The sequence below is a fragment of the Microcaecilia unicolor genome, chromosome 6, assembly GCF_901765095.1.
Source record: "Microcaecilia unicolor chromosome 6, aMicUni1.1, whole genome shotgun sequence".
Lineage (NCBI taxonomy): Eukaryota > Metazoa > Chordata > Amphibia > Gymnophiona > Siphonopidae > Microcaecilia > Microcaecilia unicolor.
Window position 1 is genome coordinate 335,903,116 of NC_044036.1, and position 26,314 is coordinate 335,929,429.

Sequence of the window (26,314 nt, forward strand, 5' to 3'; positions counted from 1 at the left end):
AGTTCATGACTTGGAGTCAACAGGTTACAAGACCAAATCTAAGTTCCAGTTTTGTAGTGAGGAAGGATGCTGTTCTGTGATAGGACAAGAATTTCGATCCATAATGGGGAAAATTGTATAAATAGTGCCAAGAGTTAGGTGCTGAAAACATTGGCACTGAGCCCCTATTTTATAAAGGGTGCCCGACTATTGTATGATACTGGCATAGCACACAAGTTTTGCTTAACTTTGGGTGCTGGACTTATGCCTGACAGAAACAGGTGTAAGTCTGGTGACCAAAGTTAGGCATGATCAGCACTATTCCATAACTTGCTGCCTAACTTTTGGGAACGCCCAAGATCCTTCCATGGCCACATCTCTTTTTTGGTTGCACGTGAGAAAAATTAGGTGCCAAGATATGGAATAGCGCGCAGGGAAGATCCACACACAACTTCCATTGAGCACCATTAAGTGGCCAATTGTTACCAGTTTCTTCATTAAATTGTGCGTGAATCTTGGATCCAGGTGCAAATTCCACTGCCCAACATTGCGATCTATAGAGAATCCAGGGCGCAACGTTGGACAGTGGAATTTGCACTCGGATCCAAGATTCATGCACAACTTAATGAAGAAATTGGCAACCATTGGCCACTTAACGGTGCTCAATTGAAGTTGTGTGCGGATCTTCCCTGCGCTTTTCCTGCCTAGGGCCCTTGGAAAGGAAATCGACAATAATGTTGCACTAATTATTTAGTTGGGCTCCCTTTAGTTCATAAATCATGCCATCGTTATCCTAGATGGGTGAATTCCTTACCAAAACATTCCTTCTTTTCAATGGAATTTTGACTTGTGCTTGCTTGATGGAAAAATCCTTTCCATCCAAATCAGATTGATTTCTTCCTAATCCAGGAACCAGCTGCTGTTTATTGAAGATGAGACCAATATGTTGTGAGCAAGACTGTTTTGGTACAAACAGCCATCCTAAAGCCCACAACATTGCCCCCCTTCCCAAAACACAAGGTTGCATCAGATGCTGTTCTAACCTGAAGAAGCAGATTACGACCTCCAAAAGCTAGTCAACAAGTTAGCCCTTATATTCATTTTCATGTTTTATTTTTATTTATTAATAAATGACAAAATCATATATGTATGGCAGCTTTATTACAGTTGGGTCATTTCTTCTTGTTCTGCTGTTTAAAATCACAGGTATGTACACGGGACTCTCCTGCCTAAACCTTTCGATCAACTTGAGAGAGAGAGAAGGTCCAGTACCCCCGTTCTTCCTCAGACATAGAACAATGACCACAAAGTGTCACTTTGAATACTTGAGCTGCCTTTTAACCCCCTTGTAAATTTTCATAAGTGTTTTGGTCTCAGAAGGGAAATGAACCCTTTCTTGCATGCCTTCTTGAATACCATTCTGGCAAAATGAATCGTAAGTGGCAGAAATCATACTTGAATGAAGGACTGGACATTTACGCCTGCTCTCAAGTACATGTAAATAACTGCATATAGGTTTGTAAATATGCACGTATATCAGCATACTTATTTATTTATTTATTTGCTGCATTTGTATCCCACATTTTCCCACCTATTTGCAGGCTCAATGTGGCTTACATTATGTTGCAATGGCATCACCATTAACAGAGTAAGAGGTTCCGCATATTGTTACAATTAATGTGCAAGAGTATCAGGTAAATAGGGTAAATAAAAAGATAACACATCCTATATAATAAAACACACCTCCAACATTCTGAAGCTGACTGCAGGGCTGAGCATTCCTGCTCTCTGTATCCATCTCCTGAATTGACATCACATACTTCCGGGTTCGTCACAAGCAGAGGTGACCAACCACACGAGTTTTCTCGGCTTCAGAATGTTGGAGGTGCTTCTATTAAATAGGATTGGTCAGTTCCTTGAAGCACAGCCAGAGCTCAGCGTCCTGAACAGTAATGCTCAGACACCAGAGAGAGAGGGGGGGGGGGCCTGACACCAGAGAGAGGGAGGGAGGGGGGCCTGACACCAGAGAGGAGGGGGGGAGGTATCTCTGTCACACACACACTCGCTCTCTCACACACTCTCTCTCACAGTCAATGTCTTTCTCTCACTCACACACTGTCACTCACACACTCTCTTGGTCTCATACACTCAGTCTCACAGAGAGTCTGTGTCTCACACACACTCTCTCTCGCACACACTGCATCTGTGTGAAACACACTCTCTTTCTCTCACACTGTGTCTCACATACGCACTTGCACACATTCTCATTCTCACAAAAACATACTCTCTCTCACAGACACACTCGCACCCAGACTCACTCTCTCTCTCTCACACACACAAACTCGCACATTCACTCTCTCTCACACACAAACAAGCTCATTTTCAAAGCACTTAGCCTCCCAAAGTTCCATAGAAACCTATGGAACTTAGTCTCCCAAAGTGCTTTGAAAATATGCCTCAAAGTCACTCTCACATACATTCTCTCAAACATACACACTCTGAGGAAAACCTTGCTAGCGCCCGTTTCATTTGTGTCAGAAACGGGCCTTTTTTACTAGTAACATGTAAGTGAGAGCAGGATAAGATATAATGTTCAATAACGATAATATGATTAAAATAATCAAATTAGAAGGGATCAGTATTGGTTGGTTCTGGTATAGATTAGGAATCAAGCCATTAAGGAGGATTGTTTTTGTAAGTCTCCTTGAACAGGTGCGTCACACAGAAAGTGTGACGCGGAACATAGGTAACTGTTATTTCAAAAAAAATGTTACCTATGTTCCGCCATCATTAAACAGAGAGCATCACACTTTTTGTGTTTCCGCTCTGAACTTACGTCTGTTACTACAGCTGGATAATTTTTCACAAACAATTTGAAGCCAAATGAAACTGGTTATTTAGGTCTTATAGCACAATGATTGATAACTATGTTTGTGATTTAGGTTTGAGTATTGTGGTTATGAAGTATGAATAGGAGTGCATGAAAGCATGTGAAGTTGGAGGAAGTGAGTTCTGGACTAAGCTACCTAAGCTACCTACACTGACTACATAGTTTGTAACCTTTAGATTGTAAGCTCTCCAGAGCAGGGACTGTCCTTCCCCTTGTGAAACTTGTACAGCGCTGCGTAACCCTGGCAGCGCTATAGAAATGCTAAGTAGTAGTAGTAGTAGTAGTGTTTGTTGATAATGCATGTACATGTATTAGTAATAATTAAATAATGATTTATTTATCATTGGAGTACACTGGTGATATATGGTGAATGGGATTGTACTCTGTTATTAAACACTATTCCCCTGAATTTAAAGGATTCTATATATGGTGCCCAGTTTTGCATGTCCAAGATATACATTCAAGTTAATTGAGTACCGCGCCCTTAATATATCAGAAATTGAACCGATTATTGAAGTTAATTAGTGCTCATTAAAGTTTGCATGTACTTCTGGCTGTGCACTATCCTAGAAGGCACGGTGCCTAACTCTACTAGCACATAACTCAAAGGGGACATGTCAGGGCATTCCGTAAAGTTGCACGTGTAGTTATAAAATACAACCTCAGAGCACCTAACTTGGGCACCAGCATTTACAGGTGAAAGGATAGCATTTATACTAAAGGGCTAATGTGTGACAACAGGCTTGCCACCCACCAATCCGGAGCTACCGCAGGAGCTCAACGGTAGTTCCCACCCCCAGCGCATGCCATTTCCAGCATGACAAAAATAGTTTCTATTTTTATATTGCCAATACTTACCCAACGGTAATCAGGCAGCGCTGCACGCTGCCCAGGTACCACCAGGTTAGCACAGAAGCCCTTACCTAAGTGCTCCCACCTGAAATGGTCATGCGGCTTAGTAAACAGGGGGGGCTAGTTACTAATAATTGGGTTAACAGTAAAATAATATGCCTTATCAGTAGCCCATGTTGATAACTTCTCCCCTTAAAGAAATAAGAAATGTCATAAATGGAAATCACTGCTATGTGAGCCAAGTATAGAGTAATCAAGTCATTGTGACATCACTGATGAGGTTGGCTCAGACATTGGTGGAATGAGGCATTATGACATCACAATATAGCTCTGGTTAAATCAATGCTATATGTAATAAAAGTAAGCCAAGTATAGGGCAGTCAAGCCATTGTGACATCACTGATGAGGATAAGCACAAAGGAATCCTGTGCCAAAGGAATGGATCCTCAGGAGCTTAGTCAATATCGGGAGGCGGGGCTGGTGGTTGGGAGGCGGGGATAGTGCTGGGCAGACTTATACGGTCTGTGCCAGAGCCGGTGGTGGGAAGCGGGACTGGTGGTTGGGAGGCGGGGATAGTGCTGGCCAGACTTATACGGTCTGTGCCAGAGCCGGTGGTTGGGAGGCGGGGCTGGTGGTTGGGAGGCAGGGATAGTGCTGGGCAGACTTATACGGTCTGTGCCCTGAAGAGCACAGGTACAAATCAAAGTAGGGTATACACAAAAAGTAGCACATATGAGTTATCTTGTTGGGCAGACTGGATGGACCGTGCAGGTCTTTTTCTGCCGTCATCTACTATGTTACTATGTTACTATGAGTTTGGCTCAGGTATTGGTGGAATGAGGCATTATGACATCACAGTATCAGTTCTGGTTAAATCACTGCTATATGTAATAAAAGTGAGCCAAGTATAGCACAGCCATTGTGACATCACTGATGAGGTTGGCTCAGACATTTGTGAAATGAGGCATTATGACATCACAATATAGCTCTGGTTAAATCACTGCTATATGTAATTAAGCCAAGTATAGGGCAGTCAAGCCATTGTGACATCACTGATGAGGTTGGCTCTTAGGCATTGATGGAAGGAAGCATTATGACATCACAATATTAGCTCTAGTTACCAGAGGCTGAAACTCTGCATACTAAGGGGGGAAGTTATCATTGAAGTCAGGTTACTATAGCACAGGTCCCATTTTATACGATGAGACCGTGTGCTAAAATAGCCCAACTTAACAGTAACCCACATTGATAACTTCCCCCTGTAGTGCTGTGAAGATCTAGTGTACCCACTGCCACTTGCAAACAGTTCCTTTTTAGCCACTTTCTAAAGAAAAGCCAGCTTGCAATACTTGACAGGGGTAATTTATTTTGAATTCACCAGGGCCAGAAAACAGATTATATTAGTTCTTCTTGGAACCTTCTTCTTTTCAGGTTGTCTTTGAGATGGACTTTCAAGTCAGACGGAGGCCATGAAATGTCTTCTTACCTGTGGTTGAGTGCATGCTAATAGCTCCGATTTGAGGGGGGGGGGGGGGGGGGGGGGGGGGGGTGGGGGGGGGGGGGGGGGGGGGGGGGAATCTGCTGATCTTGCAACTAAAGAAAAAGAAAACAGTCCACAGTCCTGTTTCTTTCCGTTTTAATAACAAAGTCAAATTTCCCAGGCTGACTGCTGTCCCATATTGTACAGTAATGATCAGTTCTAAATAACATAAGAAGTCAGTCTTACAAGAACGTCACCGTCATCTTGTGATACTAAGAAAATGCAGGATCTGACCCACGCTGTGACGGATTAACAATACCCTCTTTCAGCCTCTGCCAAAGGAGTGCGGAATATTAACCACACAAAGCACAGATAAGAGTAGGCAGAGAAAACTAATATCCCCAATGTTTGGATTCATCTTAAGTATAGGGGAATAGTCAGCAGTGCATGTGAGAGACGATTCTCAGCCGGTGCTGTGGATCAGCATCTTCCTCGGGCGTCCGTCAGGCAGAGAGATAAGATGGAAGAACTGCCGACCCTCTGCAAAGGTACAAGTCAAAGTGCTTGCTTTGATTTCTAATGCTGACGGTTCTCTGTCAGTTTTGCAATGCTCACGGATAGTGTTTTCTATTTTCCCTTAGGAAATGTTTAATATCAGACTCTGAAAGGGCAATGCTATTTTTTTTTATGTGTTTAGCACAAGTTATGTGTATATATTTTAACTTTTTCTATCCTGATCTGGAAACTCTGCCTGTGGATTTCTCAAATGGACAACAAACTATATATATATTTTTTTTTTCAACAGCCAATCATTTTGCAGCTTGGGAAAAAGCATGCACTGATGGCCAGGCTGGGAGTGAATGAGATGCAGTTATCACACAGAAAAATTAGAAACTCTCTGCTGCTTTGGAGGACTCAGTGCAAACAGTGTCCAATCCTGATCCGAATTAACAATTTTTCTCTTTTTTTTTTCTTACATTATCAAGAATTAACACTTGCTCAAGAACAGTATCAAAGGAAAATTATACAAGAACAATTTATAACCCATTAATGATACTCAAGTCCACATAATGTTGGATTCCAAGATAATCAAACTGAGGAGAAAAGGAAAATCAAATTCAAAGGATAAACACCTAGAACTAAGGACAAACAATTTTTCTTATATTTGAGCTATCTCAACCCTTTTTGAGGCAACAAAGGATGCCAACTGTGAAGGCTGCATAAAAAACATATTTAAGTGAATTGTATCTTATGATACATTTACAGGGAAATCTTAGGTAAAATACAGAATTAACAGTTTTCAAAAATATTTTCAAAGTCCCGAGATGATCTCATCATCCTTTGACCAATGACTATTTCAATCTTTGCTCAGAACTGAGCTGGTGCCAAAGGAAACTCTCTGGATGGTCTTTAAAATCTATCAAGCAGGAAAGCATAGGAACAGATCTTCAGGAAAGGGGGTCACAGATAGGAGGGTTTTCCTACCAGAAAAAATAAACAGTGCTGCATGCCCCCCCCCCCAAACTCTCCACAAAACGGGAGGTAAACATTAGCAGTCATTAAAAGGGGATTATGAAAGACGGTCATTCTTCAGCCTCAATAGGGTAAAAACTTAAAAACCTACTTTAAAAAAAATATATAAAAAGATAAAACAAAGGGAAAAAAATGTTTTCTGCAGTAAAGGTTTTGGTTTATCCTCTACAATTATAACATATTTTATCTAGATGATTTAAGAGTTTTTGTAGAAGAAGAAGGGAAACTTTCAAAAGCTAATCAAAAGATGTATTAAGTTAGTCCAATAAAAAAGGTATCATCTTATTTTCTTTTCTGTTTCTATTTACTACCTTGAAAAGTGGACTAACACGGCTACCACAGCACCGGTAAACAGACCAAAATCATTGGGCACGTTTAAGGATTTTACTGCTTTGCTATTTAGTCGTTTATAGCACACAAAGAAACGTTTACCCATAGGATTAAAGAATCCAAAAAAGGACATGTAGAGATGTTCCCTATTACAACATTTTTGTATTGTTTTCAAAAGATTTTTTTTTTAAACAATATAAAAATGTTGTAATATGGAATATCTTTTAAAAGCTTTACTATAACACTTAGAGGTCCTTATTCTAAGGTTTGCTAACGGATTTCGCACACGCTAAATGCTGCGCAATCCATTTTATACCTATGGGCTGCATGGCGCTTAACACACCCTAATTCATTAGCGAGTGCTAAATCCATTAACGCACCTTAGTAAAAGTACCCTTAGACTCATTTCTTGCCACTAAAGTCGAAGAAAGAGCTCTTTAAAGAGATGTATTTATTTATGTGTTTATGACATTTTTGTGTGACCAAGATCAAAATGGTTTACACACAAAAAAGTTTTAAAAACATTAAAATCTAAGCAAACGAAATAAATTTAGCAGTAACATCATTAATAAAAGTTCTTCATAAAACAAATTTCCAAATCATTATTTACGTCATATAAGGGTATAAACGTCTTTAAGCCTTTATGAAAAATAAAAGATGAGATATTCAGGATTTTGCTACACTTTGCGACAATTAAGTAAGGGGCCCTTTTACTAAGCTGCAGGGAAGAGGGGCCCTGCGCTAACGGTGGCGGACGTTTTTGCTGTGCTCAGGGCCCATTTTACCGCAGCGCGTGAAAATAGCCAAAAAATGAAATGGCCGTGTGGTAAGAGCACTGACCACCACCCACTGAGGTGACGGAAAGGGCTCCCGTGCTAACCCGTCTTCGCTTATACCGTACACTGTCAATTAAAATGTTCTATTACGTATTGTAAGTAGTAACTATGCCATACTTTATATTGTTATTTGAATATTTTTACTGCTGTAATTGTCTATTGCTTGTGTTTGATTTATTCTTACTGTACACTGCCTTCAGTGAATTCTTTCAAAAAGGCAGTAAATAAATTCTAATAAACAAAATAAAAAAAAAAATAACTGGGCAGTGCATGATGCTGCCTGATTATCACCGGGTAAACTCCCTGTGGAAATATTTTTTTCAATATTTCCTCTAGTGCTGGAAATGGAAGTTTTCTGGGGGCAGGACGACCGTAGCATCTGCATTGGACCGGTGGTAGTTTGGGGTTGCCGTGTGGCAACCCTTTAGTAAAAGGGCCAGTAAGTCATTGACTAATGTCTATAACATCTGAGTGAATATCACCTGTGATACAAAAAAATAATTAAAACCACCAGTGGCTGTTATATCGCTGTGATTATGAGCTTTGTGTGTGCACCATGAGAAGGGACTAGACAGGTGGAATAGCCTTCCAGTTTTTTTTTTCTGATAGACACCAAAATGGTAAAAGGACTGTAGAAAGCTGGGATAAGTACTGAGGATCCCTAGAGAAAGAGAGATTGAAGCTCTGAGCTCAGTAAGTTTAGATTAATTTAGTTTAATTTATTTATATTCCACCTATTTACCTAAGGGGGTTCCAAAGGTCACAAACATAATCCTAAAATTAATATTAAAATACAAAAAATAACAGAAACAACAAAATCAATCAAAAAAAAAATCCAACCAACAGAAAGCATATAAATCTATATTGCTTAATAGCTCACCCTAACCTGAACATAAAATAAATTGAGAAAGCCCCATGCCTCTGTACTTGCTGCCCTCATTCAGAAGGACTCACTAAACAGATGTGTTTTAACATTTTTAAAAAAAATATTTTCTGGTATCATTTATTATTCTGATTTGCACTAGGGACTAGGGGGCATGCGATGAAGCTACAATGTAGTAAATTTAAAACGAATCGGAGAAAAGGTTTCTTCACTCAACGTGTAATTAAACTCTGGAATTTGTTGCCAGAGAATGTGGTAGAGGCGGTTAGCTTAGCGGAGTTTTAAAAAGGTTTGGACGGCTTCCTAAAGGAAAAGATCATAGACCGTTATTAAATGGACTTGAGGATAATCCACTATTTCTGGGATAAGCAGTATAAAATGTTTTGTACATTTTTGGGATCTTGCCGGGTATCTGTGACCTGGATTGGCCACTGTTGGAAACAGGATGCTGGGCTCGATGGACCTTTGGTCTTTCCCAGTATGGCAATACTTATGTACTTATAGGAAGCAAATACTGGTCCTGCGATTGAGAATGCCATCTGCCTAGTCTCCTCAAAATAAATTTTCCTCAAGGCTGTAATCATCAGACGAGATATACTTTCAGACCTGAAAGCTCTATTTGGGTAATAAAATTTCAAAATTGCACCCAAATAGTGATCAGAATCCTGTTTGGAGGCAGACAGACCGGAGAGATCTAAGGGTCTTGCCCTCAATTGTACTTTCCTTATGGAAAGCTGGCATCAGGGTCAAGAACCAGAACTCCAGGAAGGAAAAAAATTAAAAAGTGCAAGGTAAATAGAAATATGACCACAGATCTGATCTATAGACACTTCTTGAATTATGGAGTCATCAGATCACTTGCTTACATAAGTGTTCAGTAACTCTAAAACTGAGTCACATATCTCTCTGGTACATTACTCATTACATGCAGCTGGGATCAATGAGACAGACATGCTTTTTTGTGGAATAAAAGATGTACAGTGGTTTGTAAAAGTCTTTACACATATTTGTCGCAGTCATCCATTTAAAAAATACATTAGGGGGCCTGTAGGTTATACATGTAACTGGTGTCAGTTTGGGTATCTAGTACAAGCAAAAAAGCCCGTTTTGTGAAAAATGAAACGGCCCTAGCAAGGCTATCATCTGATCGCATGTCTAGCGATTCTCCCCTCCCATCCTATCCATGTCCAGTGACTCACCCCAGCCCCCACCTGCCCCCCTTTTAAACACCCGAGTTCCAATTCAACCCCAGCCCTCACCTGCCTGCCTCTTCTCCTACAACAGCCTTCCTTTCCTTCTTGCCGCCCTGCCTTAAAAACGTTTATTTTACCTCAAGTCGCAGCGGCAGCAGGCTCGGCTTGCCTACAACCTTTCCTTTCCTTCCCTCTCACTGTCCCGCCCTCCTCTGACGTAATTTCCTCTTTCCGCGAGGGCGGGACACTGAGAGGGAATGAAAGGGAAGACTGCAGGCGAGCCGATTACGTAGTAGCTCATTTGCATACGAACCTAGCCAGACAGCCATCCAGGGTCCAAAAATGGACATGTGGCAAAATAAAAATTGGCACGCATCCATTTTGGGCCTCAGACCTTACCGACACCCATTGACCTAGCGGTAAGGTCTCATGCGTTAACCAGGTGGTAATGGTCTACACGCGTACAATGCCGATTACTGTCCGGTTAGCGTGTTTAGTGGATGCACGTAAACAATGAAATTACTGCCTGGGCCATGCAGTAGTTGGGTGGTAGCTCAAAACTGATATGCAAAGGGCACACGTACGCAACTATGTGGCTTAGTAAAAGGGCCCCTGAATTTTTCTTACAGCCTTTCCCCAATCTATGTCTGGTACAAAAGGTGATACAATAAACCCTACATAAGTACATAAGTATTGCCATACTGGGAAAGACCAAAGGTCCTTCGAGCCCAGCATCCTGTGTCCAACAGTGGCCAATCCAGGTCACAAATACCCGGCAAGATCCCAAAAATGTACAAAACATTTTATACTGCTTATCCCAGAAATAGTGGATTTTCCCCAAGTCCATTTAATAACGGTCTATGGACTTTTCCTTTAGGAAGCCAGCCAAACCTTTTTTTAAACTCCGCTAAGCTAACCGCCTTTACCACATTCTCTGGCAACGAATTCCAGAGTTTAATTACACGTTGAGTGAAGAAAAGTTTTCTCCGATTCGTTTTAAATTTACTACATTGTAGCTTCATCGCATGCCCCCTAGTCCTAGTATTTTTGGAAAGTGTGAACATAATTTTGAGTAACTTTATCCCAGCTCCATTTTCACAGGGCCAGCCCTACCACTAGGAAGACTAGCCCCTAAATACTATAGATGGTGCTTTATATTGCACACGCAATTTAATTGACTAGCAAGCCAATTAGCGCCGATAATTTAAATTTTAACAAGCACTTATTGGTGCTAATTGGTTTTAATTAAAATGTACGCACATAAATTTTACACATGGGTCCAAAAAGGGGGTGAGGTTATGGGAGGGTCATGAGCGGATCGGGGTGTTCCTTCAATTTATGCGCGTTGTTATAGAATTCAAGGAATTTCCGCCTAATTTAGGTCCGGGGATTTACACCATGGTTTTGTTGGTTTAAATGGCCATAACTAAAAGTAACATAAAGGAATCCTGTTCAGAAGGAAGGGATCCTCAGAAGCTTAGCCGAGATGGTGGGAGGCGGAGCTGGTGGTTGGGAGGCGGGGCTAGTGCTGGGCAGACTTCTACGGTCTGTGCCCTGAAAATGACAGATACAAATCAAGGTAAGGTATACACAAAAATTAGCACATATAAATTTATCTTCTTGGGCAGACTAGATGGACCATGAAGGTCTTTTCCTGCCGTCATCTACTATGTTAGTCACAGTTCCCAGAGCTCAACACTATTCTATAAACGGTGCCTAACTTTAAGCGCCGTTTACAGAATATCGCTTAGTGCATTTTTCGGCACCAATTTCTTAGGTGCCATTTATAGAATTCAGTCCTGGGTGTCTAACTAGCGCAGCAGAATTTAAGGGGTGGTGGCACAGCTCCAGCTCAGCTGAAGAGTTGAAATACAAAACTCCTGTCAACGCAGTACTAGGCCTTTCATCACAAGCCCGTGCTCAAGCTCTGCTGAATTTCACCTCATCCAAAAGGAAGATCGCATTGAAGGGGGTGGGGCATGATAGCGCTTGAACCCAGTCTGTGCTAGAAGGCCCCACTTTACACTAATTTATTTTTGCTTCTGGCCAGCGCAGGTAGGGTGGTGTTAGATCAAGGAAGGAAATATGAAGGAGACTGGGCCGCCGAGAGGGGGGGCAGGGGGGGAAAAATTCCCCGGGCCCGGGCCTCCAAGGGGGGCCCAGCGCCGGGGTCAGGCCGCCGGCGCTGCAGTCCCCGGTCTCACCTGCCTGCCTCCACGGCTCCGGGCCCCCTTCATTCAAAGCAGCAGTCGCAGATCGCCTCTCTTCTGGCCTTCCCTCCCTGTGTCCCACCCTTGCAGAAACCGGAAGTTACATCAGACGAGGGCGGGACACAGGGAGGGAAGGCCAGAAGAGCCGCGATCTGTGACTGCCGCTTTGAATGAAGGGGGCCCGGAGCCATGGAGGCAGGCAGGTGAGACCGCGGACTGCAGCGGCGGGGGGAACGACGGGGGGTGGCAGCGGCAGGGGGAGCGACGGGGGGCGGCAGCAGCGGGGGTGCAGAGGCGGGGCGGCCTTGCCCCGGGCCCGGCCTAGTCTCTCGGCGGCCCTGGAAGCAGATGTTGGATAAAGGGAGTAGGGAACAGAAAAGGAGATACTGGATTATCAGGAAGGGAGTTCATTAAAGGAAGGGCAGATCTTGAGAGACAGGGGAAAGAAAAGAGCCTTTCACCCCTGAGGTAGAAGTCTAGATGAAGGCTCGCCTAGGTGTCACATACTCTTGAGCTGGCCCTGCCTGGTCAGTGTGTTTTGACCTCTGATTTCGAACGGATTGGTTTTTCAGGCAATTTTGGATCTGCTGAGCTGCTGCGATTCTTGTTAAAGCAGTTTTTGGAAACAGCTAATTTAAGGTTGCTATGACTCAGGGTGTGAAGACTTATGCAATGAAAACTTTTTGGTGTCTTATTTATTTTATTTATTGCATTTGTATCCCACATTTTCCCACCTCTTTGCAGGCTCAATGTGGCTTAACAATACATCATGAATAGTGGATAAAAGAAGAGAATAGACATTTGGTATTACAGAAGGATTTTGGGTTACATGATAGTGATAAAGCATAATAGTGATATAACAAGAAAACATTATATGACAGTTCTGGATACGTGTGGGGGATTTCACGTGTGTTGATCTTTGTGATATGTCTTGTTGAAGAGATGATACTTCCTTACTTTTTAAGCATTTCTATAATTATTCTTTCATATGAAAAACGTACTTGTGTAGATTAATGAAACAACGCTTCTAGTTTTTTTGAATTGTATTTTTTAGACAACAGAATGTAAAAAAATGTCTAAATGTATGACGATTTTTATAAGACCCTGTGCATTCATTGAAATATCGACTGCTGCTGAAAACGAGGAAGCCTTGTGCGATGTCAGAGGCTTAAAGCTACAGATCTGTCCACATACGTACAAATTATGGATATTAGGCATGTACGTACATGTTTTGAATATGACTAAATCTGTGTTTATTATCCCGTGGCCTAGAAAGGTGAAGTTTTTAAATAAATAAAAGCAGAATAAACAAATTCCCCGCTCTGAGCAAACTAAAGTGATCCCAGAGCAGCTCCTTGTATTTTCTTAATAAATCACAGCTTCCAATTAGCTGGGCCTGGCCGACGCGATTTCCAAATGATTCAGCATTTCGAGGGAAGAGGCAGGGAGGGAGTGTGGATATAACCCAAACAAACAATTTTACAAGTTCCAGAAGTTAGTTTTCTTTTCTTTTTTTTTTTTTTTTGTTTTAATTTGAATTTGAAGGGTTGAGGAGCCCACTGTTCTCCCTGCTATAGAAAATCAATAGGGCTCCGAGCTCAGAGCTAATGGGGGTAGGAGACCCAAGGTAGCGGGGGGGGGGGGGGGGGGGGGGAGGGGGTATAAACACCACATTCAGCCTCAATTACAACCTTCAACTTTTCTTCTTCAGATAAAACATTTAACATTTAGCAATGAACTCCACAAGCAAGTACGGAGATAGGAGAGTTTAATTTTAAACCTAATTTTATTTATTTTGTTACATTTGTATCCCACATTTTCCCACCTATTTGTAGGCTCAATGTGGCTTACATAGTACCGGAGAGGCGTTTGCAGACTCCGGTGTGAACAAATACAATGTGATGTTGTGGTAAGATAAAGTTCATGTGGCCCAGCCACATTAGGGAATCGTGCAATGGAAGAGTTGAGTTATGTCCATTACGTACTTTAGTTTGGTTGTGTTGCAGAGATTAGGCATTTATGTTGGATCGGTAGGGTATGCCTTTTTAAACAGGTTGGTTTTCAGTGTTTTCTGGAAGTTTAGGTGGTCATTCGTAGTTTTCAAGGCTTTTGGTAATGCGTTCCACAGTTGTGTGCTTATGCAGGAAAAACTGAATGTGTAGGTTGATTTGTATTTGAGTCCTTTGCAGCTTGGGTAGTGCAGATTTACGTACGTTTGTGTTGATTCAGATGTGTTTCTAGTTGGTAGGTCGATCAAGTCTGTCATGTATCCCGGGGCTTCACCGTAGATGATTGTGGTGAACCAGGGTGCAGATTTTGAAAGCAATGCATTCTTTGATCGGGAGCCAATGTAGTTTTTCGTGGAGGGGTTTTGCGCTTTCAAATCACATTTTTCCGAAGATAAGCCTAGCTGCCGTGTTTTGAGTGGTCTGGAGTTTCTTTAAGGTTTGTTCTTTACAACCCACATAAATTCCATTGCAGTAGTCTACGTGGCTTAGTACCATTGATTTTACCAGGTTGCAAAATGTTTCCCTCGGGAAGAATTGCTTCAAGCGTTTGAGCTTCCACACTGAATGGAACATTTTCTTTGTCCTGGATGTCACTTGGCTCTCTAGTGTTAAGTTGCAGTCCATTGTTACGTCCAGGATTTTCAGGCTGTCTGAGATAGGGAGGGTGTAATGGGGGAAGTGGGTAGAATAGGGAAAGAGAATTTATCCGGCTGAAGATGTAATGAGGTATTTGAGTGGAGACATGGAGGCATAGCCCAATGGTTAGTACAGTGAGTTGAGAACCTGAGGAACTGGGTTCAATTCCTACTGCAGCTCCTTGTGACCCTGGGCAAGTCACTCACGAGTCCCTTTTACTAAAGGGTTGGCACACAGCAACAAGCTTGCCATGCTCCAACCCACAATCACTGGAGTCCGATGGCAGTTCCCACCTCTAGCACACACCACCTCCAGTGCTACAAAAATATTTTCAATTTTGTAGCGCTGGTGCTTATGTGGTGGTAATCGGGCAGTGCTGTGCGCTGCCTGGCAGGGTCGCCGAGAGACAAGGCCGGGCCTGGGGCAAGGCCACCCTGCCTCTGCCCCCCTTTAGGGTTACCATTTTGTGTCCTCTGAAAAAGAGGACATGTCACGCCCCCCCTACCCCGCCCCCGCCACACATCATGCCCCGCCACGCCACGCCCCCTTCGGGTCCTCGTTCTGCCCCTATTCCCCGCCCCCTGTCACATACCCCCCCCTCACTTACTATCTAGCCCTGGTGATCTAATAGCGTCTTCTCTTCGGGGCAGGAAAGAGCCCCCTCTTTCCTGCCCGGAGCTGCTGCCTGCCCTTGCCTGCTGCATCCTCCTCAGTCTGGCTGGGGATTCAAAATGGCCACCGAGAGTTGAAGCGGCCTCGCGAGAGTTCAACTCTCGGTGGCCATTTTGAATCCCCAGCCAGACCGAGAAGGATGATAGACAGGGGAGGCAGCGCTCCGGGCAGGAAAGAGGGGGCTCTTTCCTGCCCCGAAGATGTCACTAGACCACCAGGGAACATGGTAAGGAAGGGAGGGGACGGGAGACCAGACCCACGGCGCCGATCGCCCGCCCACATGCCCACCGCACGCACGTGCCTGCCCGCACCCGCGCCCACGTTTGTCCAGAAATCCGGACAAACGTGGGTGCGGGCAAAATCCGCCGGACGCCCCGGACATGCCCTCAAAAAGAGGACATGTCCGGGGAAATCCGGACGAATGGTAACCCTACCCCCCCTGCCGCTGCCACCCCCCGTCGTTCCCCCCACCGCTGCAGTCCGCAGTCTCACCTGTCTGCCTCCACGGCTCTGGGCCCCCTGCATTCAAAGCAGCAGTCGCAGATCGCCTCTCTTCTGGCCTTCCCTCCCTGTGTCCCGCCCTCATCTGATGTAACTTCCGGTTTCCGCGAGGGCGGGAAACAGGGAGGGAAGGCCCGAAGGGAGGCGATCTGTGACTGCCGCTTCAAATGCAGGGGGCCCGGAGTCAAGAAGGCAAGCAAGTGAGACTGCGGACTGCAGCGCTGGTGGCCTGACCCTGGCGCCGGGCCCCCCCCCCCCCCCCTTGCAGGCTCGGGCCAGGGGAATTTTGCCCCCCTACCTCCCCTCTCAGCTGCCCTGCTGCCTAGTTACCGCTGGGTTAGCACGGAGCCCTTACCACCACCTGAATGGGTGGTAGTAAGTGCTCCCACCCAAAATGGCCACGTGGCAAGTAGTTCACTTACTACCTGGCCATTTTGTTTTCCTAAAAAAAGGCAGCCTGTTATCCGCTGCGAGAAAGGGGGGCCTCAGCGCATCTCAGAGGGTACAGAGTGAGCATCGCTGCACTAACCAGTTAGCACACCTACATTACTGAACAGTAACTGGTTAGCGCAAGAATTACGGTGCAAGCCCATAGCACCTACGAAATGGGTGACAGTAGGAGCCCACGTGGTAATTTATAAACAGCTCATGACTATTCATGGGAAAAATAGAAAATCAGACATTTTACTACTGCAGTAAACATGGCCTTAGCATGTGGGAAAGATCTGCGTACGGGAGCACTAATTCCACCTTTTGCCACAGCTCAGTAAAAGGGCCCCTTAACCCTTGTTGCCCCAGGTACAAAACTTAGGGGTGTTTTTACCAAGTTGCGGTAAAATGGGTCCTGCGGCAGGGGCCGGTTTTCCCCCAAGAAGGGGCCCTTTTTACCGCAGCGGGTAAAAAGCCCGCCCCTCCCAAAAAAAGGCCATGCGGTAAGATTACTCTTACCACTTACTGCCACCCACTGAGGGTCCCTTACATTAGCAGCACCTAGGGACAGAGAAAGTACCTGGATATTATAAACAGGAACTGCTTTGGTTGTACCACAGAAAGGCAGTATATCAAATCCATCACTCTTTATGTAAAAACATTTTATTGCCATAAACAAATAAACAATGATATTGAATACACAACAGTTATCGTATATAGATAACAACCAATACTTCCAGCATGCAATAGCCAATAAAGGAATTAACCTATGTAGAGAGCTTTGATTCTTATAGCCCCCCACACTAAACCCAAACCCCCAAGCCAACCTATAGCCCCTGAATACTCCTCCAGTAAACCCACTCCCCAACCCACCCCCTTCCCTCTCCATAAAAGAAACTCCAAAATCCTTAGGGTGCCCCTCGAGTAAGCCGCTCCTCCCTCCAACAAGTGTCAGAAAGAGTTTCAAGTTAGTTAAGGATGTGGGCTATGTGCACGGCAGGGGCATAGCCAGACTTCGGCGGGAGGGGGTATCCAGAGCCCGAGGTGAGGGGGCACATTTTAGCCCCCCCACCCAGCACCACCGCCCCCGCCACTTTTAACCCCCCTCCCGCTGCCGCCAACCCTCCCCCGCCTCTGCCAGGTACCTTTGCTGGTGGGGGTCCCCAACCCCCGCCAGCCAAAGTTCTCTTCAGCGCCGGTCTCCGAGTCCGGCGTGTTCGCTGATCTGGATTCTGTTTCTGTCAGTCCTGACGTCCTGCACGTTTCTACGTGCAGGATGTCAGGTCTCACAGAAACAGACTCCAGATCAGAAACGCACCAGACTCGGAGACCGGGGCTGAAGAGAATGGCTGACGGGGATTGGGGACCCCCGCCAACAAAGGTACTTGATGGCGGCGGTGGGAGGGGGGAGTCGAATGTGGCAGGGAAGGGTCGGTGGCAGGGGGGTGAAAGCAGGGGGGCCAGGGCTAAATCTGTGGGGGCCCATGCCCCCGTGGCCCCACCTAGCTACACCCCTGGCGCACGGTGTACCAAGCTGTTGATGTAGCATCCCCAAGTCAAGTAGAGTTGACCCTGTGTCTTAAAGTTAAGTTGAGAATCTCTAAGTTCCAGCATAAGCAAAGCATGACGTCTATTGCGCCACTGCTAAGATGAGGGAGCTGTTTGTGTGGTCCAATTGACGAGTACACAAATCCATCACTCTTTAGTGACTGGAGCAAGCCAGTGTGTTTATGATCCCACCCTGATCCCCAGGTCCTCTCTCTCTCCCCACCTTCCTTACTATGATCTCCTGTCCTCTTTCCCTCTCTCTCTCCTCATCAACCTGAATGGCAGAAGGAGAACTGCACTTGCCTTGAATTTTCATTTGCTGCCAGTCCTCACTGGCATTTCAATCACTATGCTGCCCCTCCCTCCTCCAAGGGGCTATCCCCCCCCCCCCCTCTTGCTAACCTGCAGCTATGGCCCTTTTTGTAGCTTGCAATTACCAGACCTGGAACTGGAGCTCATGTGTCTTGGAAACCGCAGAGGAGGACACTGGCAGTTTTAAGTTGACCCTCAGTAAAAGTGATTCATTCATTTGTGGGCACAAAAGGAAGGTTGAACAGCTGAGCTTGGCACTCTGTTTGTCTGCCTGTGACAGGGCTGGCTTCTGCTTTTCTACTCCAGTCCCACAGATGACATTTCCAACACTGGCCAGGACCAGGACAGAAAGAACAGAAGAATCTAGGAGTATTTGTCATTCTATGCAAGGTTCAAGCTCACGACACAATTTACAGATTTGCACTGTATTTTACGGAGTCTACAGTATGTTATTGAAAACACAACTTTACTCAAAAGAGAGTTAGAATGTGAGACTGTTGTTACTGCATGTTTGCATGTGTGTGTGTGTGTGTTTTATTTCTCATCTGTTTTTGTTTTCCTTAATTAGAAGAAAGCAGCATACAGTGAAGGAACAACTGATTTATCCAAGATGCATTCACCTGACTTTAATAATTCTTCCTTTTCAAAATGTCAGGATTTCTCCACAGCATTGGGGGAACATCCTGAAATGAAAACTGTTCTTATTTCAGTACAGAGAAATGTCATCTATCTCCCTCACTCACTCACACACAAACATTGTTAAATATTTACACACCACAATCTGTAATTCTACACCATACAGGAAAATGTAGTTTTCATTTGAAGTGATAAATATATTTCCAAAATTTAGTTCCTACCATTCTGACAATTTTATTTTATATTTTGAAAAACTGTGCATATGAGACCCAGAAAGATAACGCGCTAGCAAGCTTGCAAATCTTTCAAGCTTGCACATTTTAATTAAAACATGTACATAATGCAGATTCCTCTTGACCCCTCCATTTTCATGCCATTTTGAAACCCCTTAAGCCATGTTTCTGATAACCCAAGTCATTCACAGATCCCCATCAACCCCTCATCTTAACCTAAATGATCCTTTCCCTGCTGTCTTTGCCTGATAAGAACAGTCCTGGACATTCATCCAGGCACTGGGAAGAGTGGAGAGAGTAAGATGATCCCAATTAAAATTTGGAAAGAATAAACTTTTATTTTTTATTTAAACTGCAATCTCTGTGGGTGCTGGGGAACACTTTCGGAGTTTATGCATTGGGCCCAGGGGTTTCACTACTTCTCAGATGATTGACTGTGAACTGACTCACAACAAGGTGTCCACTTCACCAGAAAACACTCCCAAGGGCAGGCAAGAGCTTCTTCTGGTGTTCTGGAGAAACCCTGACTCATTCCGCATTAACCCTGTTTAGGCAAATAAGCTCAGAGCTCTTTTCATGTTCAGGTACAAGATAAGTTGTGTAGTTTGTTCTTCTGGGGAAAATGTTTTATCCTGCATAAATTTGCGGTTTAAAAATTACCTTCTTTCCATGTGGCTGAAAGTCCACATTTTCTACAAGGTTTAGTATTTTTGTGTTTGTTTTTTTTAATTTATTTGATGGATTTTCAAAGAACAATGCCAAACAAGACAAGAAATGTAGAAGAATGGAATCTCAGCATTACATCAAAAACAATTTAAACATAGGAAAAATCATAAGCCCACATCAAGAATGAAATTTAATAAAGAGATTAGATTATTCTAATTCAAACATTGCATGCACCCTATCTTCATTAAATACTCAAAACAACACCCAAAGAAAAATTCATTTCTCATGTCTTTTGCTCCACTTGCAAAGAATCCCAAGATATATATTCTTTAGCCTCAAAATTAAGAATTCATTTGCACGGAAGTATTTTCTAGCTCTGTAATCGCTGCTCCGGAAGCCAGAACTACCGCCAAGTTCCTGAACGAGCCTGGCCGTAGGGCCGATTTGGCATACGGTGACCACTTCGTAAAAAGGGCCCTTATTTTTCCCCAGTTGGCTTCTCCCCTCCCCCCTCCCCAATTTTTAACATTTTCTCTGTTCAGACATAGACTTTTTAAATGCAAATTGGGACTTTAATTCATAAGTTAATGTGCCTTAAATTGATTTTGCTAACACCAAAATGTTTAATGAACCAAATACATGCTACATTCCTATTATTTTCAAAGAACAAACCACCTGCACAAAATGTACTTTCTATCTGCTTCAAGCATAGGCTGGTTTGCAGTGGACATGGGAGGAGCCCCCCTCCCCATCCAATGCTGTGGTTGCTAATGCTGAATTGCTTCCCCTGCCCCCACCACCAGCTTGACTTTTTTACCCTTTGCCCACACAGGAAACAGGCAAACTATACATGGGTGGTCAAGTTTCAAAGTGAAAGGAAGTGCATGATTTCACTTTCAAAACAGGTCTGACATCTGGGGATGAAGTGTCAAGGAAGACAGTTTGAAGACTGCAGTCCATAATGCTCTGCTGGCAAATTGATAAATATCCCTTTAACCCAGCGCAGGTTCCTTTAAACCAGCATCAACTACTGGAGCTGGGACTGCCTTACCAGTTACGTCCTTGTCACCCCCCCCCCCCCCCCCCCCCCCACCCCCCATGTTTTACCCATACCAACACATGCATACCAACAGCTCCAACACTACTTTAAATAAACAAATTGGAAATTAAAAGTAGGTCGCAGCTTTGTTTATTCACAATGCTTAAATTATCAACCTTAAATCTGAGCATTAATAGTCTGAGCTACACCTAAAATGTTATGAAATACCCCACCCCACGGCTACTCTCCTTGTCAGCTAAGTAGCAAATCCATTGCTGATCTGTCACCATGAATTGCATTTCACAGAGCTCCGCCTTTTTCTTACATTTGTACCCCCCCCCCCCCCGTGCTTTCTCACTCATGGCAGGCTCAATGCAGCTTACATGGGGCAATGGAGGGTTAAGTGACTTGCCCAGAGTCACAAGGAGCTGCCTGTGCCTGAAGTGAGAATTGAACTCAGTTCCTCAGGACCAAAGTCCACCACCCTGACCACTAGGCCACTCCTCCACTGTTGCTACTATTGGAGATTCTATATGGAATGTTGCTGTTCCACTAGCAACATTCCATGTAGAAGTCGGCCCTTGCAGATCACCAATGTGGCCACGCAGGCGTACGTGCAGGACGTCAGACTCACAGAAACAGAAGCCTGCGCAGCCTTCTACATGGAATGTTGCTAGTGGAATAGCAACATTCCATGTAGAATCTCCAATAGTAGCAACAGAATCTCCAATAATAGCAACATTCCATGTAGAATCTCCAATAGTATCTATTTTATTTTTGTTACATGGGGCAATGGAGGGTTAAGTGACTTGCCCAGAGTCACAAGGAGCTGCCTGTGCCTGAAGTGGGAATCGAACTCAGTTCCTCAGTTCCCCAGGACCAAAGTCTACCACCCTAACCACTTGGCCACTCCTCCACTTGCCTTGACAGCAAGAGCCCTGATGTAGGCATAGCCTCCCCCCCCCCCCCCCCCCCCCCCGTGCCCATTAACCGGGTTTTGCAACCCACCCTGATAATCCAGTCTTGTCATTTGCTTATTGTTATGACTCATTCCCCATGAGCCACAACCCCTGTATCTTGGGTGTCCATCGCAGGGACCTTTGGCATGAGTCAAAGACCCCCCAACCCCCCCCCCCCCCCCCAAAAAAAAAAAAAATTTCACAAAGCTGCAGCCTGCAGCACCTCAGTGGGGCAATAGTTGCTCAATAAATTCCTGTATATCATTGAGAAAGAAATCCATTCCTATATCAAATAAATGAATTGTATCCTTCCAAACAATCCCGCACACTGTATACCAATCCAATCAAGTCTGAGAAGGCTGCTCCCCCACGCCAGCAGCCAGACTACAACCTGCCTGTTGATTTTTGCCAGACCATGAGTCCACTTTTTCACCGACAGGCAAGCAGGCCTGGCAGTTATATCAGACCACACTACCCTGGAAGATGAATACCAAGAGAATACGAGCCTACAATCATCCTTAAGAGCACCAGTGAGACACTTTCCAGTCCAGTTATCCTGACCATTTCCTCCCAGGTGAATGATCATCATATGTGGATGCCGAGGCTTGGATTGCAGGCTATACAAAAGTGGGAGTAACTGGCACCACTTCTTACCCCGCTCCCCAAGCCAGGAAATACAAATCCCCTGAAGCGCCATGCCCAAATGGATGAACGGTATATCAAGTTTTAATAAAGATACCGCCCTGTTGATGCACAGCTCGGTGGCCAGCCCATAGAATATATGAATGTCCAATTATCAGAAGGCAAGAAAATGCACAAGCAAAATATAGGGATAGTAACCAAGTCACTAACAGAGTAAAGAAGAGACCAACAGGCTCAAGAAGGAAATGATAACATGCTGAGAAAATGCTCAGAGTCCAAAATGTTGATCTCAAGATTAAAACCCCACCCAAGACAACAACAGCACTAGGAATATAACTCTGAAAGGCTCTGGAAAACCAATGCCCTATATTCCTAATGGTCTCATCATTCAACCCAGCTGCACTGGAATTTGTTGCTGACCCTACGCGGAAGGAAGGAATACCAAACTGTTTTGGATCTTCCCCAACCGCTGCAAGACACTTCCTCAAAATTGCATCAAACTGGTATCTGGTTAAAACAGCCCAGTCAGCTTGTATAAGGAAGGACAGAGTTTCTGATGGACGAACGGCCAGAAATGCCGTCACCAGATCAACAGGGTAAGTGTCAATCCCGTGGGCCTGTTTGACACAAAAAACTGTCCTATATCCACTTACATAAGTACATAAGTACATACTGTAAGTAGTGCCATACTGGGAAAGACCAAAGGTCCATCTAGCCCAGCATCCTGTCACCGACAGTGGCCAATCCAGGTCAAGGGCACCTGGCACGCTCCCCAAACGTAAAAACATTCCAGACAAGTTATACCTAAAAATGCGGAATTTTTCCAAGTCCATTTAATAGCGGTCTATGGACTTGTCCTTTAGGAATCTATCTAACCCCTTTTTAAACTCCGTCAAGCTAACCGCCCGTACCACGTTCTCCGGCAACGAATTCCAGAGTCTAATTACACGTTGGGTGAAGAAAAATTTTCTCCGATTCGTTTTAAATTTACCACACTGTAGCTTCAACTCATGCCCTCTAGTCCTAGTATTTTTGGATAGCGTGAACAGTCGCTTCACATCCACCCGATCCATTCCACTCATTATTTTATACACTTCTATCATATCTCCCCTCAGTCATCTCTTCTCCAAGCTGAAAAGCCCTAGCCTTCTCAGCCTCTCTTCGTAGGAAAGTCGTCCCATCCCCACTATCATTTTCGTCGCCCTTCGCTGTACCTTTTCCAATTCTACTATATCTTTTTTGAGATACGGAGACCAGTACTGAACACAATACTCCAGGTGCGGTCGCACCATGGAGCGATACAACGGCATTATAACATCCGCACACCTGGACTCCATACCCTTCCTAATAACACCCAACATTCTATTCGCTTTCCTAGCCGCAGCAGCACACTGAGCAGAAGGTTTCAGCGTATCATCAACGACGACACCCAGATCCCTTTCTTGATCCGTAACTCCTAACGCGGAACCTTGCAAGACGTAGCTATAATTCGGGTTCCTCTTACCCACATGCATCACTTTGCACTTGTCAACATTGAACTTCATCTGCCACTTGCACGCCCATTCTCCCAGTCTCGCAAGGTCCTCCTGTAATCGTTCACATTCCTCCTGCGACTTGACGACCCTGAATAATTTTGTGTCATCGGCGAATTTAATGACCTCACTAGTTATTCCCATCTCTAGGTCATTTATAAATACATTAAAAAGCAACGGACCCAGCACAGACCCCTGCGGGACCCCACTAACTACCCTCCTCCACTGAGAATACTGGCCACGCAATCCTACTCTCTGCTTCCTATCTTTCAACCAGTTCTTAATCCATAATAATACCCTACCTCCGATTCCATGACTCTGCAATTTCTTCAGGAGTCTTTCGTGCGGCACTTTGTCAAACGCCTTCTGAAAATCCAGATATACAATATCAACCGGCTCCCCATTGTCCACATGTTTGCTTACCCCCTCAAAAAAATGCATTAGATTGGTGAGGCAAGACTTCCCTTCACTAAATCCGTGCTGACTTTGTCTCATCAGTCCATGTTTTTGTATATGCTCTGCAATTTTATTCTTAATAATAGCCTCCACCATCTTGCCCGGCACCGACGTCAGACTCACCGGTCTATAATTTCCCGGATCTCCTCTGGAACCCTTCTTAAAAATCGGAGTAACATTGGCTACCCTCCAGTCTTCCGGTACTACACTCGATTTTAGGGACAGATTGCATATTTCTAACAGTAGCTCCGCAAGTTCATTTTTTAGTTCTATTAATACTCTGGGATGAATACCATCAGGTCCCGGTGATTTACTACTCTTCAGCTTGCTGAACTGACCCATTACATCCTCCAAGGTTACAGAGAATTTGTTTAGTTTCTCCGACTCCCCCGCTTCAAATATTCTTTCCGGCACCGGTGTCCCCCCCAAATCCTCCTCGGTGAAGACCGAAGCAAAGAATTCATTTAATTTCTCCGCTACGGCTTTGTCCTCCTTGATCGCCCCTTTAACACCATTTTCGTCCAGCGGCCCAACCGACTCTTTGGCCGGTTTCCTGCTTTTAATGTATCTAAAAAAATTTTTACTATGTATTTTTGCTTCCAACGCTAATTTCTTCTCAAAGTCCTTTTTTGCCCTCCTTATCTCCGCTTTGCATTTGGCTTGGCATTCCTTATGATCAGTCTTGGAGCTTATTCCACAACAACAACCCAATAATGCTAAAATTTGAGGCGCATATGAAGTCAGAAAATATCTGGTGGAAAGATGTGTGAGTGTATAAGGCATTAGTACTCTACCAGAACCCTTATCACCTCTCGTCTTGATTATTGTAACCAGTGCCGTAGCGACGGCTAATGGCACCCGGGGCGGGTCGCCGCTGCGCACCCCCCCCCCCCCGGGTGCAGCATGGCGCGACCCCCCCCCTCTGCGGCGCACCCCCCCTCCGGAGCGACCCCCCCCCAGGACCGCATTCTTACCTGCGGGAGGGCCGATCCACCCCGAGTGCACGTCACTCGGAGCTGCGTCGGCCCCGCTGGTTCCCTGCTCTCTACTACTACTACTATTTAGCATTTCTATAGCGCTACAAGGCGTACGCAGCGCTGCACAAACATAGAAGAAAGACAGTCCCTGCTCAAAGTAACCTGTTCCGGGGCAGAGGGAGCAGGGAACCAGCGGGGCCCCTCCTGCCCCCCCCCTTCCTACGCCACTGATTGTAACCTACTTCTCACCGGCCTCCCTCTTAGCCATCTCTCTCCTCTTCAATCAATCCAAAACTCTGCTGCGCGACTCATTTTCCGCCAAAGTCGCTATGCCCACATTAGCCCTCTTCTTAAGTCAGTTCACTGGCTCCCTATCCGTTTCCGTATTCAATTCAAACTTCTCCTATTGACCTATAACTGCATTCACTCTGCCGCTCCCCAGTACCTCTCCACTCTTGTCTCCCCCTACGTCCCCCCTCGAGTACTCCATTCTGTAGATAAATCTCTCTTATCTGTCCCTTTCTCCTCTACTGCTAATTCAAGACTCCGTTCCTTTTATCTCGCTGCACCTCACGCCTGGAATAGACTTCCCGAGCCTGTCTTTGGCCGTTTTCAAATCAAAACTCAAAACCCACTTCTTTACCACTGCTTTTGACTCCTAACTTACTTGCCCTGTCCCTTATCCTCACCCTTAATTGTTCTGTCTGTGTACTGTCTTATCTAGATTGTAAGCTCTGTGAGCAGGGACTGTCTTTGTGTATGGTGTACAGCGCTGCGTATGCCTTGTAGCACTATATAAATGATAAGTAGTAGTAGTGGTGGCCCTTTTTATAAACCAAGATTAAAATGTAATAGGAGATTTGCAATGAGATGGGCAACCA

The 26,314-nt window shown here is 44.7% G+C and overlaps 1 protein-coding gene across 1 annotated transcript in view; it reads left to right on the forward strand.

Annotated features, from left to right (window-relative positions):
- Positions 1–5,645: 5,645 nt before the first annotated feature.
- The window catches only part of SOX9 (SRY-box transcription factor 9), a 53,569-nt gene continuing 32,900 nt past the window's right edge, over positions 5,646–26,314 (forward strand). The window contains exon 1 of the mRNA XM_030208525.1: positions 5,646–5,749. The gene's annotated coding sequence lies outside the window, so the exon portion shown is untranslated. The remainder of the gene's footprint in view (positions 5,750–26,314) is intronic.